The sequence below is a fragment of the Triturus cristatus genome, chromosome 2_2, assembly GCF_964204655.1.
Source record: "Triturus cristatus chromosome 2_2, aTriCri1.1, whole genome shotgun sequence".
Taxonomy (NCBI): Eukaryota; Metazoa; Chordata; class Amphibia; order Caudata; family Salamandridae; genus Triturus; species Triturus cristatus.
In genome coordinates, this window is record NC_140582.1 from 462,534,311 (window position 1) to 462,549,277 (window position 14,967).

A 14,967-nucleotide genomic window follows, 5' to 3' on the forward strand; every position below is an offset into this window, starting at 1 on the left:
TCAAGTCTACAACTCCGTAAGGTGCACGAGGGATGCCCGGTTTTAAGGACTGCGGATCCTGCCATCGCATGATGTTGGTGATGGATCCGCACCGCGTGTGTCTTTTCTACCTGGAGCACGACCATGACCCCAAGTTGTGCTCCGACTGCCAGTTGACGCTGAAGGCTTTGCGGGAGCGGTCCCGAAAGCTGCTCGAATACCGACAGTCGGCCCCCACGCCGATCGAGGACCCAGTCCAGAGGGAGGTCTAGGGACCGGTCGTGAAGCCATCGTCATTCCGGCTCAAGTCAGGGTCCCCCTCTACGGCCCATTGCACCGCTGCCGCACCGCCCTGTCCCGTGGGGCTCCCTGTGGCGTCGCAGGTGGTTGCTGGTGCTCAAAGCCTCGCTCTGTGCACACCTCTGCCTTCTGGGCAGCCTGTCTGGAGCCCGAGACGGTGCCGTAGACTCGCCTCCCCGGCTCTGCCTCCGCTTCTTTCTCCGGAGTCGGAGCCTGTTGCTGTTGAGGCTGAGGTGGCGCCGGTGCGGCGCTGGAGGTTCTTGTGACCCGGTGGCTCGTTCGGTCTTGCACCCCCACCGTGGGTGGTTGCCCTCTAGGTTGGGGTGACTTGGAGGTTTGTTGTCCCTGTCTGTCTTGTGACTGGTCCCATTCCTTGCTCAGGTTGGGAGGATGGGTTTCCTACGCGTGCCATGACTTTTACGCATGGTCCCTAGGGAGGTAGGGATAGGAAGTAACAAATGAATACAGACCCAATCAGTGCTGTACTGGTTAACTTATCCAGCCGGACAGAGGTTCAATATTTAATTTATCAGCAAGTTTTTTGGATATAAACAAACACAAATACTGAAAAGTGGGACACAAGCCAGCATCCTACTACACAAACATACAAACTTAAGATAGGGAGAACATTTAAGCGAGGCTCAGGCAACGCTTACGGTTTGTTTTGACAAGTAGTATGAATTTTAAGAAACAAATCGCAAGTAACGTCTCTACACAGTTAATAATGACATCACATTTAGTGCATGAGGTGTTTTAAGGTGTCGACGGCGTTTCGATCCAAGAGAGCAATGCGTGGATCATCTTCAGGACATTATATTAGCATGCCTGTATATATGTGCCTAAGATAATTGGGAAAGTCCGAAGGGCCTGCCACAAAACTGTGGGTGTGACAACACCGGATGCGGGAACGTCCAGGCTCGGTAGGGGCTCCAGCCGTCGCAGATATGCGGTACTGGCAGGTCGGCATAATGACCAATAGTCGATGAATGCTGACCCCCTGAGCAGCACGGCGCATTCATCGACTATTGGTCATTACGCCGTCCGAGCACATGCCTGTGGCTCCACTCCAGTGAATCCCTCCAATTTCTTTACTTGAGGCCATCGCGCTGCCATTGCAAAGTCGTATTACAATCAGCCCCTCCTGAAGTGTTCCCTGAAGTGCCCCTTGATCCTCGACCTGCCAGTACCGCATATCTGCGAAGGTCGGAGCCCCTACCGAGCATGGACGTTCCCGCATCCAGTGTTGTCACACCCACAGTCTCGTGGCAGGCCCTTCGGACTTCCCCAATTATCTTAGGCACTTATATACAGGCATGCTAATATAATGTCCTGAAGATGATCCACACATTGCTCCCTTGGATCGAAACGCCGTCGACACCTTAAAACATCTCATGCACTAAATATGATGTCATTATTAACTGTGTAGAGACGTTACTTGTGATTTGTTTCTTAAAAGCCATACTACTTTTCAAAACAAACCGTAAGCATTGCCTGAGACACGGGACAAGGACAAGACAAGGCCAGATGACCCTTAATCAGAGGATAGCAATGGAAGAAAGGGAGGGGAGGGAGGACAGGGATAGAAAGCAATCCCCCCCCCCAAACCTGGAGTAGCCAGAGCAGCAGGGCACCGGAGCACCGGAACCCTATCCTCCAAAGGAGGAATGAACCGCCCCCAGATGAAGCCACCCGTCAAGAACAAGGAAGGCACTCACAGGAGACACAGCCTCCGACCGGGAGGCGAGTACCGAAGCCCAACCCAAGGGTCCTCGCAGAATAGGGGAGGAAGGGCGGGCCGTGAAGGAACCTGCGGCTAGAATCGTCTCTACTAGATACATCGTTATCGAAGGTAAGTAACTCGTACATCTGATAGAGACTACTAGCCGCAGATTCCTTCACGTAGACTAGATACCCTAGCCATACCCCCTGGGAAGGAGGGTCTGTGAAAGGACCCCACCAGCCAATGCAGAACAGAGGGCCCCACAGGGGACCAGATCTGTGGACCAGGTAGAGCCTCACCCCTGCTAGGCCAAGGGAACCCCCACAAGCAGAACCCCACCGACCCCAAGGGGATGTAGGAGGGAAAGAAGGCTGAAGTGGCTCGCACACTCACAGCAGAGGAACCAAGGGCAAGGACTGAGAGGCCGAAGCACCCCACTCCCCCACAAGACAACATAGCTTCCGCCCAATGCCAAGAGAGGAAAAGCGTAAGAAGAAGAAGACGACTAGAGGGCCCAAGGAAACGAGGGAAAAGAAGGCGAACCCACTCAAGATGGAGAACAGCCTGCCAGCAAGAACAGCGCCGGCAGTCAAAGCCGCAAGAAGAACAGCCCGAGGCCCCAGGAAGGCCGAGAAGGCAACGCCTGGCAAGGAAGAACACAGTATCATTCCAGACCTCAGGACAGGAGCAGGGAGAGGAGGAGATGCCCGGGCACACCACTACGAGTGGCCACGCACAGGACCTCAAGAAGCAAAAGCAACCTACCTAAACGCCATGGAGAACAGGCACCCTAAGGCGACCAGAACACACTAGCAGAGCGCGAGCTATATGACAGTTACCACTACCTCACATAGGGTACGTTAAGTCCCAAGATATGGGAACCCCTTGTTGGAAGAACTACCGCAGCAGAGGAAAAACAAAAGAGCCACGGGAAAAACTCCACCTCCGCTGAAGGCGTGATAAGCAGCCCAAGCAAAGCAGAAGGCCCAATCTCAGGGCAACAACTCCTGCAGAACCCACACACAATCAACACACGGGCCGTCCATCAGCCAACAATGCCAAAGTCCCAAGAAAAGACGTAAACGGCCAGAAAACACACTCCACAGCCAGAACAACCGGCCTAAGAAGGCCCAGAATCAACCCAACTCAGAAGTCACCGAGGAGGGGACGGAGCCCCGCCAAGAGTCATTGGATGGCGGAGTCGGCCGGGGCATGGAACAACAGGCTGCTATCAAACAGAAGGTCGATTAGTCACTCCCGAATATTCTCAGGGAATACTCCGTCCCGAAGCCATGGCCCGGCCCAGCACCTCTGAGATGTCCAGAGCGGAACGGAGAATAAACGCCGCGAGCTCCCAGCCATCCAATGCAAGATGCTGTAAGTCCACCTGACCAGACTCCTGGAACGCTGCAGATCCCAGAGACTCAGCCGAGTCCCACAAACAGGAGGAGGCCCTAGCCAGCACACACAAGGTGTTAAGGGCCCTCAGGGTCGCGCTGGTTGAGGCGAACATGTTGCGCCCCCAAGAATCCAGCCAGCGGACCTCTCGGGCGGTGGAGTCAACAGGGTCGGCAGGGAGGGAAAAGCCGTCCGCAAAAGGGGGCTGGCAGCTGAGGGGTGAAGGGAAAGACACGCCGGGTCACGCGGCGCCAGGAGGTGCCGGTGCAGAAGATGCTGAAACACCGGGTCCCCTGAGGCAGAACGCCTCCAAGCCCCCGTCAAGGAAGAAAGGAGCGAACCTTCAAAGGGAAGTAAGACTTCCCTCCCACCAGATCCCTGGTGGGGGACCTCCAAAAGATGGTCCGCCGGAAGGTGAGCCACCGGGTCACCCATGCGCAGGATGCCCACAGCTGTGGACACCGCGTGAGCGAAGGCCGCACCCGCCTCCGTAGGGCCCCGCGGTGGGGATAGCAGCTCATCCGTGGGCGACGGCTGCAAACTAAGGCGGCCGTCCCCGAGGCCAAGCGGGACAGGCAAGGGCCAGACCTGGAAGTCAGAAGGAGCCGAAGAATGAGGGACCTGCCGCTCTTCCGACGAACACCTCTGCCTCTGGAAGGGCGGGGAGCCGCCCTTCGATGCCGGTGAGAAAGACACCACACGGCGACCAGTCTCCGGGTAGGACGACACCAATATACAGCCTGCCTCCGGAGAAGGAGTTTCCGAAGACGAATCCGCGGTACGACTCCTGCGCGGAGCCGTAGAGTCCGCTGCTTGAGGCAGGACGCCGGCACCATCTGGCGTCACCGGACAAGGTACCTCCAAGTCACCCCGCACCGGAGAGGAGACCAGAGTAGAGCTGGAGCCGCACCGGCTGCGGGGCGGCGCCGGAATGACGCCAACCCGACCTCCGCCGAGGCTGCCCCCTGCATGGGGGAACGAGACAGGCCTGGGGAGTTTCACGAAGCCCTCCGCCAGCCGATGCCCAGAATGAGGTGAAGATCGTTCGACAACCTATGTAGCGATGCCAGGGATGATTCAACCTCAGACTCGCCCTCCGAGGCAGCCGCCTGTGGGGAGGGACGAGAGGGGCCTGGAGAGGGACGAGGGGTCCTCCCTCGACCTCGAGCGGGACGGGGAGGGTCCACCGACCCCTGTGGGTCCACACGGTCCAGCTGCTGCCGGCGCCATAGCGGCGTCACCTCGGCCTTAGACAGGACCACCTTGTCAAAGGACCGAGAGGGGCTCGGGGATGCGACCCGAGCCCCAGCGACCTCCCGCGACACCACAGGGACCCCCGAGGGAGTTTGCGGCGATGCAGAGACGCCGTGGCCTGAAAGAGGTGCCCCAGAGGAGCCGCACCCCAACAGCACCACATCCTCCAAGCCTGGATCCGAACCAGTCGGCGCCGGGGATCCGCCGACGCCCCAGGAGGGGAAGGAGGAGGAGGAGGAGGAGGAGACGCCAGCGAGGCCTGCAAGGCCGCCGCGTATGTCTCCATTTGGACTCTCGACGCTCCAACAACGGGAAATGGTGGATAGGACAACTGTGGAAATGTGGATTTTCCTGATCAGTTATGTCCCCTATCTTGGACCCCAACGGTTCTATATGCATGTTACAAGTACATGTATGTTCCCTCCAGTTCCAGTTTCGAAGACGCAAACATATGTGTGTCTACCGTCGACATGTTCTCTGTCAGATCCGCCATCAATGGGCTGGATATTCGATTCCTAAGCATGAAAGGCCACCGACTTTATATGGCTAAGTTACTCCATTTTTACAGTTCAGGCAAGTAGGCCCGATTCTGTCCTCAAAGCCTTTCCCTGCTCTCTGTCTCTGACAGCTTCAGCTTGAGCTCGCATCTGTATCCATGAACTTTGTCCTACTCCCTGTGCAGCTAACGGTGCCTGCCTCGGCCAGTTTTCGCCTGCCTGCCAAGAAGCTGTATTTCACCTTCGAATTATCTATTTTGCTCTTCAGCCGATGCATTCCTGTCTAGTGATTTAGGTAAACATTTCCTTTAGCTCACAAGCAAAGGACTCAGCCTTTCCGTCCTCCTGCAAGTGATTCATAGCCCTGCTGCCATGGAAAGTTTTCTGCCTCTCGCTTCTCATATAGACACTTAGGCGTTTGTGCACGCACACAGTCAGTATAGACTAGATTCTGTCCGAGAGTCCTTCCTTGTGGATAACATAGTTCTTTAAACATAGGATGTTAGATATGATTTGGGATTAGGTTGACTTGACCCCTCAGACTTCTCGTCTCCACATGTAGAGCTAAATGTCAAGTCCCTTCACCCCCTAGTTGCACGTCAATTACACGTCATGCTGCTGCGCGCGCATCTATGCCAAGTATTATCTTATAGATCCACCTATGTCTGATAATCCTAACCAATCATGTTTCTTTTATTCCTTATTACGCCTAGTTTCGATTACGTACCTGTCATGTCACTTTTCTTATCAAATGTTACGCCTTCTACATTCGTTTCATTGTAATGTACTTATTATAAAAATGCATGTCTGTCAATAAAGTATTGTACTTCACTTCCTGAACCCTCGTGGTGACGGAACCTGAAGGCCGCGACTCGAGTCGGCCATTTTGAATGGAATAAAGCCCATTTAGAAACTCTTATACCACGGATTCTGCCTCTTGTTATTCTGAGCTATTTTACTTTATTTTAAGATCCCGTATGAAATTCAGTCCGGTAAAGAAGATTTTATTTACCACATAATGGCGCCCGAACAGGGACACTTTCTCATCTCACGCGCCGGCGGTGCGTTGCAGGCCCGGTCTCCTGCCACAGCTGGACGGACCATAAACGCGTACCAGCAGGATTTCCTGTAAGCTCCCTCCGGTCAAGCGGGGGCGACTGAGGCTGCGATCAACCCAGACGAGGCGGTGAGAAGTGCGAAGTATCCCGACCAGAGCCTAGCTGAGAGAGCAAGATCCGAGGTATACAGAAGCCCACCAGGTTTTTTCGAAATCCCGATGTCCAGAGGGTCCGCTATCCGCAGTCATCGAGTCCTGTCCATTCTCGGAGGCCTTCCGTTTCAAGGAGCTACTCGGTGAGTACCATCGCCGGGGAGGCGTGTTGACGCGCACATAGGTTGTGCCGGTCAAGACGGATTTGGGTACACAAATCCGGTCTGCACTGTTTAGCAGTGTATATGTACTGTTTAGCAGTATATCAAGTATTCCGAAGTATTCAGTTATTGTCAAGAATTCAGCGTGGTGATTAGTTAGGCAGACTGTCATCATTGTCGGTCGTTGTTAAAATGTTTAATGTTTAATGTTTAAAGTGTTCAAATATTGTGGTATGAATGAGTGTTCATTGTTCACTGTTCATTATTGTGTTTTTCGTATTAAGTGAGTTCAAGAGTAAGTATCAGATCAGTTGTCAATATGCCGCTCTTCTCGAAGTTAAGACAGATTACTACCAGAAAAGGGGTGCTTGAAGAAGCAGTTCCTATTCCTCCTAGGGACACTCCAGGGCATTTTATGTACCATAAGCATGGCTTAGATGCCATATTGTTTCTTGATCTATGGGTAGATTATACCAAGGGATTGCCGGAAAGTCAAAGGTGGCCCGTAGCGGGAACCTGGGATGCAGAATGCATCATGAAAGTGGAGGAAGAGTTATGGAAAAGAAAGGTCAGACAATCACAGAAAGACGCTGTTGAGTTATGGCGTAAGGAATCTCATAGACGAACAGAAAAAGCACGTAGGCAAGAAGAGAGGAGTAAAGAAAGTTCAAATAAAGTTCAAGAAAATCTATTAATTAAGGAAGGTATCCGAGTGAAATCAGAACAAGTAAATAGACAAAGAAATGCTCTTATGAATGGTATGTATCCCCTTCTAGCCGAAGGACTACCTAAGGCTGCTCCAGAGATGCCAAAAGACTTGCCACCCCCATTATTTCCAATTAAGGTACATCCAAAAGGGCATCCCAGAACCGCAGAAGATGTTTTTCTTTCCTCATATCTAGACGACGCAGCTCCCGAGTATGCTAACGCCACACCACATAGACCGTCTGGCGGAGGGGTTCAACGTCAGGATCAGGTATCTGTCCCCGTGCAACAGCAAGTCCCGATACAAGCTTCGGCAAGCACATCTGTTTCCGCATCTGTCTCCGCAGTCGATCCTACAGGGATATCGACACCCATAGTTGCTGTGTCACGTTCAACGAATCCATTCACACCCGACGCCCCAGATGGGGCCACGGGAGGTGCTAGCAGTACCTTTACACCACCCAGAATAAATAAACTTGTCTTTCAAGAATCAGCGCATTCACGTACACCTAAATTCGTAAGTGAACGTACGCTTAAGGAACTCCTTGTAAATTGTAGATATGACCCAGTGGTTGGTAAAGAGGACGAAATGGTCCTGGCATCATTACGTATCAGGCGAGCCGCAGAGTATTTAGCAAGGTTACCAGGAATGACTACGCATCTAGATAACATATATCATTTTGTTCAAACAGGACGAGATCCAGGATGTATTAACAGAGCTATGGAATTCCAGAAAGTAGAGATACAGGGGGAACTGTTGCGTTTCCTCATAAACTGTGTGATCAGAAATCAAGACCGCCCGGGGGTAGACCCGAATGCAATGCTTATTCTTACAAGATGGAGTCAGAATATATCAGAAGGGAGACACGATAAGCAAAATTGTATAATAGCCATGTGCCGAAAAATCCGTAAAGAAATAGAGCGTATTCATGAAGAAAGATTGGGAACAGACGAGTTTGAGCAAGATGAAGTGTCCGAATCAGGGAATTCCGCAAGACAGTCAGAGACCATAGCCTATGTAGGCAGAGGAGGATCCTGTGATAATGCTAGATGTTTTTCTGATCCCATACACTCAGTATGCCCAAATAATAGCAGAACGTATCCGACGCCTGTAATGAATCTGAAGTCTCCTGAACATTTGTTTCAAGCCGCAGATAAAATACTACGAGAACGAAGAGGTTACCACCTCCTCGATTCCATGGATGAGCAAGAATTAGCCAGATCAGCCGTTCACTGGATTGACAGTCCTGAAAAATACGGTGATGAGACCGTAGCACACACGTTTTTTAATCTCAGTACAGATGAACAACGTTTAGCTGGAATATATATGATTCAGCAACTCCTCATATTATATAAGAGCCAACATGCTGACCCTGGTCCTTTACCTGATATATTAACGGAACTACTCACGAACAGATGGAGAGGTTCTAGTAACAAGCTAATTAAAGAGATATTAGTGTCACGTAAGCAGTATGTCCTTTTTGTAAGTCCGGATCCTCTCTCGCTGCCCCGCAGAGAAAGAGCGCCGTACTATATGGATAGACAAAATCCCCTACGAGAAGTACACCCAATAAAAGGCGAAGACAATGAGTTTCACCGTGTATTTGTTTACACACCCATATCAAAAATGGAATTATTAGAAATGAAAAAAGTAGTACCTAGTCATGACAAAGACCCAGCGGGTTTCCACCGAGAAATTAAAGACATGTTACTGATGGGAGAGTACACCTTTCCTGATATTATGACGATATTAAAGGTGCTTTTGCCTGCTGGCATTTATGAAAAACTGAAAGAAAAAGAGTGGGAAGTGGGTGACCAAAAGATAGACTGGACAGCATTAGCAGAGGAAGAAAGGGGCCGAACTGCAGGTTCAGGGCTCGGGGATAAAGTTAAACTGTTACCAGGTTTACTAGTACAGGTACTGCCACGTTTATTAACTACAAAAAAGGAAGATTGGGGTGCAATCACAGCCTGCAAACAAAAGCAAGATGAAGACACAAGCGATTATTATGCTCGATTTGAAAAATGTTTTGGTATAAATAGTGGTATAAAAGCAAGTAGTGACTCATATCCACATTTATTTGTGACAAAATTAGTGGAAAATGCATTGCCTCCAGTGAAGAATAGAATATTGAAATTCGAGAGTACCTGGCAAAGTAACACTCCGTCACAAATGCTACAAATGTTACAGTATCATCACAATAGAATTAGGGATGAACAAGAACACGAGCATAGACGCATGAAGGATACAAAAATGAAAATGCTAGTTTCTCAGACAGTACCAGCAGAGGGTCACAAAAAGGGTGTGACACATTCTGGTGATTCTGCAGCTCCTGTAAAAGGAACCTGCAATTACTGTAAGCAACTAGGCCATTATGTACACGATTGTCCAGTCCTGAAACGTAATATAGCTACAGGTATTGCAAAAGAGAGACCACGATTAGTTAGACAAGATCAGAATGAACAAGGAGCTATGCAGCATGGACAGTCCATGCCAGTTCAGCAACAGTCCATGCCAGTTCAGCAACAGTCCATGCCAGCCTCACAGCAGCCCATACAGTTTGTGCCAGCTGCACCACCGTTGCCTGCTACTGCCACACAAACCACAACACGACAAATGTATCAGACTGCACAATATGAATATCCTGAGTATCAGCGTTACGCATGAACAAGCCTAGAGAGGGAAGTTGACTTACCGCTCATCGAGATTCCTGTAGATCAAGAAGGACCGTATGTACATAGTGAATTGTTAGGTCAAGATAGAAAATTCTTACTCGATACAGGGGCAAGTCGAACAACTATAAAACGAAGTGAAGTTCCAGGGGCACCCCTCTCAGGCTCTCAAAATGTTTCCCTTGGTTTTTCAGGAAAACCTATTGTTAATGAAGTATCACAGCCTCTCCCACTTACGATAAGACCTTTGACACGAACTACAGATTTATTGCTTACTAAATCATGCCCAGAAAATCTGTTAGGAATTAAAACTCTGAAAGCACTAGGAGCCATAATATGTTGTTCTCCGGAAGGAGTAAGGTTGTTTCTACGTGATTTTAAAGGTCACTATGTGTCTAGGGACATGGATCCCCGACTACAGACTTTACCAGTACATCTATGGGCACAAGGCCCTACGGATGTTGGCTGCATGAACATTACACCCTATCGAGTCACACTGAAAGCAGGAGTGGTACTACCACGAATGCGACAATACAAGTTACCGCATGATGCTGTAGTGGCTTTGCTGAAAATAATTGATGAGCTGATTGCCCAGGGAGTAGTTGTAGAAACAGACTCCAATGTATGTAATTCACCGATAATTCCGATTCTTAAACGAACTGATCCTACTGCCCCACCAGTGTACCGATTGGTTATTGATTTGCGTGAACTAAACAAGTGCATTGTACCACAATTCCCTGTGGTCCCTGATATATCATCATTGTTGACAGCAATTGATTCCGAAGCAACATTCTTTACTGTAATTGATCTCAAGAATGCCTTTTTCAGCGTCCCAATAGATCCGGAAAGCCAATATTTGTTCGGATTCAGTTTAAATGGGCGCAGCTTTAAATTCTCACGCGCTCCCCAAGGATTCACAGAAAGCCCCAGCATCTACAGCCAAGCACTGAAACGAGAACTTGACAGTATCCACATGCCAGTCAATACAGCACTGCTTCAATATGTCGATGATCTGCTGATCACCGCGAGAAGCGAGCCAGAATGTGAAAAAGCTTCTCTGACAGTTTTACATTTTCTAGCCGACAAGGGGCACAAGGTGTCTCCTTCTAAGCTGCAATTCTGTGTCCAGCGAGTTATTTATCTTGGTCACTCGCTGTCCAAGGAGGGAAGGCAGCTTACACCAGATCGCATCCAGTTAATTGCTAACATGTCAATACCCCAGACACAAAAGGAGGTGCGGGCTTTCATAGGCCTCACTTCATATTGTAGGCAGTGGATCCCTCAGTACGCATTTCTAGCAAAACCACTCATTCAGTTAACCACACAGGAGGCAGCCACATCGACTGTTCTCCCTTGGACTCAGGAACATACACAAGCTTTTGAAAACCTAAAGGAAGCTTTATGTCAAGCACCTGTTTTAGCAACACCATGTTATAGCAAACATTTTACACTCTTTGTTACAGAACGCGAAGGTACTGCCTTGTCAGTACTCACTCAGGATCAAGCAGGATCACGCAAGCCATGTGCTTATTTTTCCAGTACATTAGATCCCGTAGCTCAGGCTTTGCCTGCATGCCTGAAATCAGTGGCAGCGACAGCTTTAGCAATCAGACAAAGCGATGCCATAGTATTAGGACACCCATTGACAGTACAAGTACCACATGCAGTAGAGGTTCTTGTGAACCGAACACAAACACAACACTTGACCATAGCAAGACTTACCGGTTATGAACTGACATTGTTTCAACCACACATAGAGATCCGACGGTGTAATACATTGAATCCTGCTACACTATTACCTGTAATTGGAACAGACCCACTAGCTCATGATTGTGTTGAAATCATTGAAATAAAGACGAAACCTAGACAAGACTTGACAGACGTTCCATTGTTAGATCCAGACCTGACGTTGTATGTAGACGGATCGTGCATGAGAACAAGTACAGGAGATTTAGTGGCCGCGTATGCAGTCACAACAGACACTGAAGTTATTGAGACAAATTGTATAGATACTTTGTCAGCCCAAGCAGCAGAACTTATTGCTCTAACACAAGCCTGTATTCAAGCCACAAATAAGAAAGTTAATATATACACTGACTCACGTTATGCATTCGGAGTTGTACACGACTTCGGCGTGCTGTGGCGAGAGAGAGGTTATTTAACTTCCCATGGTGCCCACATTCAGCACGGACCCCTCATTCATGCTTTGTTAGATGCAATACATCTACCCACTGCTATATCGATTATGAAATGTAAAGCACACACGAAGGTTACTGATACCATTTCTCAAGGCAATGATTTAGCTGACAGAACAGCTAAACAGACTGCTCAGAATCGCACATTAGACATGACAAAGCCAATAGTTCAGACACCAACACAGTGTATGACAATTAAGGATCCCGCACTTGACGTAATTGACATACAGACACATGCCACAGCAGAAGAAATAAAGAAGTGGACTGAACTAGGAGGGATCCAGACAGATCAAGGATGGATGACGAAGGAGAAATCTGTATGGTTTCTCCCTGATTCCATGGTTCAAGCCATTATAGCTACAGTTCACAGTCCAGCACATTTAGGAGAGAAGGCTATGCTAGACAGCATTCAGCACATTTGGTTCAACAAACATTTACGAGCAGCAGCTAAACAAAAAGTTCGTACCTGTATGATATGTTGTCAGTTTAATCCAGGAAAGAGTGTTCCCGTAGAGCAGGGTGGATTTCAGCCTCCTGACCATCCTTTTGAAGTCCTCCAGATGGATTATATTCAGATGGAACGTTGTCGAGGATTCAAATATGTTCTCGTAGTTGTCTGCGCTCTCTCCCGTTGGACAGAGGCGTATCCCGTATCAGATTACACTGCCCCGACTACTGCCAAGCAGCTAGTTCGAGAATTCTTCCCACGGTACGGTTTACCACGTGTTGTATATTCAGATAACGGCCAGCCTTTCTCATCCGAATTAATGAAACATGTCTCACTTTTGTTGGGATATCAGTGGAAATTCCACTGTGTCCGACACCCCGAGGCAGCAGGTCTCGTGGAACGACATAATCAACTTTTAAAAATCAGACTGTCTAAAATATGTCAGGAAAAAGGTGTGGACTGGATAGTAGCCTTACCAGTTGCGCTATTTTACATGAGGATGGTAGCACACTCTCGAACAGGGCTATCCCCTTATGAGGTGATCTTTGGTAGACCACCGAATATGTGGGGGACGCCTATACCCCGTAAAATAACTGATGTTGACTGTAATATGCTGACAGATTACCTGGCTTCCTTGATGTCTGCACTACAATCTTGTCGTTCACAGGTAGTCGCAGCTTTTCCCGACAACACCGAGGTGAAACCTCATGACGTAATTCCCGGCGATTATGTTCTCGTCAGGAATTTCGATCGGAAAACCCAACTGGAGCCAAGGTGGAGGCTTCCTAAGTTGGTCCTGCTGACGACCAGAACAGCTGTGAAGATCGAAGGGAGAAAGGGCTGGGTGCATTCCAGCCATATAAAGAAATTTCATGGACTTCCTCCAGACACAAACAGTACTCCCCGTGTGTCTTCCCCCATTGACTCAAAGCTACCTTTGGCTGAAGCCAGTAGCACCGAACTCTATAAGCAGAAACTCAGGTCCAGATCCAAACTGTCGGACGATTTGATTGTTTAAGTCCTCTCCAAGGTGAAGCGGTTGAATCTGTCCCGACATGTATCCCTTAGGTCTGAATGATGTAGAGTCCAGAATCATAATGAAACGACATGCTTATTGTAAATTACTGCGTAGCCACTGTATTGTGACTTTATTAATTTTGTTTTTCTTGAGTTTTTTAATAGTTACTGCAAGTATATTGTTGCATATGTATTATCCTGTTTCTAAACGTGCTTTCAATATAACTGATGAACATTCTTTTAGTGAATTACCCCCACATGAGTTGTCCTATAGACTTGCGCTGCGCAACAACACCTTCATTAGTATGTTACATTATTCCCATCAGACTAGTAATGCCACCAATTGTTGGGTGTGTGGCCGACTCCCTCCCTATCAGAATAACAAAGGAGTTCTGCCTTTCTTTCCACATCCGTTCACACACAATGGCTCCTGTGGAGCATGGTTTAGTTTATTAAATTCCATAGACCCAGACACAGCAGTTTATCAACAACATTGGATATGGGGAAATCTGAATCTAGTTTTATTCAAAGTCTGTCACCCTAATAAGGAGGGTCACCCCAGTAGAACAGGAACTGATTTAGAAAATGAAGTGTATAAATTAGGTAATTTTACGCCTAATCTTATGATTTTGAATGTCAAATCCGAAGTTGAACTAATTCTGCCCACTATGTCAGTATTTCCAGTTAAGGGTGAATTATGTGTAAGAAAAGTTGGTTCCATACACATGGGCCATAGCCAATGCGTTACTACAGTAGAATATAGTGATCAAGGTAAATCTTCATTTAGAGCTTCTCGCCATTCTTACTTTATATGTGGTCAGACTGCATATATGCGTCTGCCTCTAGATTGGGATGGTACCTGTTACATAGCATTCCTTTTGCCACCTGTTTTCCTAGCTCCCCCTGATTATTATCGAAATGTTCATTTAGTACACAATAGAGAGCGAAGAGATCTCCCAGTTGTCGATTATACTGAGAAGGCATGGGACAAGTATGTAGATTTCAATAAAGGTATCTTTCCCTATATAGGTACAATATCAAATAGTAAGCTGATACGCAGACTCACCAAGACTCTTGAAGCTGTAGTAAACGAGACTATAGCCGCCCTAGGCAATCTGACAGAGGAACAATCAGTGATGAGAATTGTTGTTCTCCAGAATCGTCTTGTCCTTGACGTCATCCTGGCCGATAGGGGCGGAGCTTGCAGGGTCATCGGATCCAGCTGCTGCATATTTATACCAGAAAATTCGCCATCTGTATATAAAGCTATAACACGCCTTCATAAGATTGTAAGCCAGATACACGAGAATCCAGGCACTTGGACGTGGTCCGGGTGGTTTTGGAGTGTGATATCGGCCTGGGGATGGAGAGTTCTATCCTTCCTAGGTATTGGCCTTCTTATGCTCTTCA

General features: G+C 48.4%; 1 protein-coding gene across 12 annotated transcripts in view; it reads right to left on the minus strand.

Moving 5' to 3' along the window:
* The window catches only part of BLTP1 (bridge-like lipid transfer protein family member 1), a 1,988,102-nt gene that overhangs the window by 1,050,373 nt on the left and 922,762 nt on the right, over nucleotides 1-14,967 (minus strand). The gene's annotated exons all lie outside the window — the stretch shown is intronic.